Source organism: Mus musculus, chromosome 14 (assembly GCF_000001635.26).
Source record: "Mus musculus strain C57BL/6J chromosome 14, GRCm38.p6 C57BL/6J".
Classification (NCBI taxonomy): Eukaryota; Metazoa; Chordata; class Mammalia; order Rodentia; family Muridae; genus Mus; species Mus musculus.
The window spans coordinates 68,161,131-68,163,364 of NC_000080.6; positions in this window are offsets into that span (position 1 = coordinate 68,161,131).

The following is a 2,234-nucleotide window of genomic DNA, read 5'->3' on the forward strand; positions in this document are numbered from 1 at the left end:
CTGTAACTCCTTCCATGGATATTTTGTTCCCTATTCTAAGGAGGAATGACGTATCCACACTTTGGTCTTCCTTCTTCTTGAGTTTCATGTGTTTTGCAAATTGTATCTTGGGTATTCTAAGATTCTGGGCTAATATCCACTTATCAGTGAGTCCATATCAAGTGAGTTCTTTTGTGATTTGGTTACCTCACTCAGGATGATATCCTCCAGATCCATCCATTTGCCTAAGAATTTCATAAATTCATTGTTTTTAATAGCTGAGTAGTACTCCATTATGTAAATGTACCACATTTTCTGTATCCATTCCTCTGCTGAGGGGCATCTGGGTTCTTTCCAGCTTCTGGCTATTATAAATAAGGCTGCTATAAACATGGTGGAGCATGTGTCCTTCTTACCGGTTGGGACATCTTCTGGATATATGCCCAGGAGAGGTATTGCTGGATCCTCCGGTAGTACTATGTCCAATTTTCTGAGGAACCTCCAGACTGATTTCCAGAGTGGTTGTGCAAGCTTGCAATCCCACAAACAATGGAGGAGTGTTCCTCTTTCTCCACACCCTCGCCAGCATCTGCTGTCACCTGTGTTTTTGATCTTAGCCATTCTGACTGGTGTGAGGTGAAATCTCAGGGTTGTTTTGATTTGCATTTCCCTGATGATTAAGGATGTTGAACATTTTTTTTTCAGGTGCTTCCCAGCCATTCGGTGTTCCTCAGTTGAGAATTCTTTGTTTAGCTCTGTGTCCCATTTTTAAATAGGGTTATTTGATTTTCTGGAGTCCAGTTTCTTGAGTTCTTTGTATATATTGGAAATTAGTCCCTATCAGATTTAGGATTGGTAAAAATCCTTTCCCAATCTGTTGGTGGCCTTTTTGTCTTATTGACAGTGTCTTTTGCCTTACAGAAGCTTTGAAATTTTATGAGGTCCCATTTGTTGATCCAGCCACTGCATTCTCATCAGGCATCATTGCCTTTCTCTAGACTCTCACCTAGTTGGGATCAGATAGTGTATAGCCTCACGTTGGCCTCTTTTACTGAGGGTTCCTCCATCCTGTTTCATTTCTCTTTAGTGCTGGATGATATTCCACTTTCTGGACGTAACACAGTATGTTTATTACCTCACTGAAGGATATACTGGCTACTTTGAAGTCTTGGCAGTTTGGAAGAAAATTTTTAGCACTGTGGTGTCTGTTTGGATATATTTTCAACTTTTTAGTGTAAATACCAAAAAAAAAACACTATTGCTGATACTATGGTGAAAATCTGTTTTTGTGAAGAGAAACTCCCTCCCCCTAAAACCAATCCAAACAGTCTTGCAGAGTGACTGCACCAATTTGTTCCTCACTAGCAACAGCGAGGGTTTCTGTTATTTTCTAGTGTCGCCAGCATCTGGTGCTGCTGCTGTTTTGTGACTTTGCTGCAAGGGTAAGTGTGTGGTATATCTCACTGTCTAGAACATATTTCTTTGATTCATAGGATGTAAATCACGGCTTTATTTGTGCTAGGGTCTGAATATTTGTGTTTTCCTAAATTCCAGCTAATAACGATCTAATCACCAATGTGGTGGGCATTGGAGACCGTGCCTTTAGCAGGTGGTAAGAGCACCTTTAGAGGTGATAGGAGGAGGTAAGAGGGTTCTGACCTCTTGAATGTTATTAGTGACTTGAAAATAGCCTCAGGAGTGCTCACCTGAGCCTCATACCATGTGACAAAGAAGATCCCCTCCTCTGTGAGCCAGAAAGCAGGCAGTTCGTGCATTGCCCCCCTGCCTCCAGAACTGAGAAATGTCAAGAAACGTTAATTCATATCTCGAAGGTGATAAGAGCTGTTTTATCCTGGAGCCAAATGGAGAACAGCTTGGGAACATGGGTTGATGTAACCCTCACAAACCATGTTCCAACATGGTAACAGTTTCATGAGTATAAAGCAAGATACTTTCCAAATATGTTGACAAGGAGCTCAGGTAGGCAGCTTGCAGCAGAGCTAAGAGGACTTTTTGACAGGTCCCAGATACTTTCTGATGACATTCTTAACCTTTGGATTAGTGCAAGTTGGGAGTCTGTTCAGGAATTCCAAAATTATTTACTTAATATTCACAAGGATGCTAAGTCACACACAGATGAGGAATAAATCCGACAAAGCATGACAACCTACTTATCTGCAAGTAGTAGATCCTCTGTGTCACTGTGACATGTTGTACTTTTCTATACCGCACATCCCTCCTTTTGCATCTGCTCC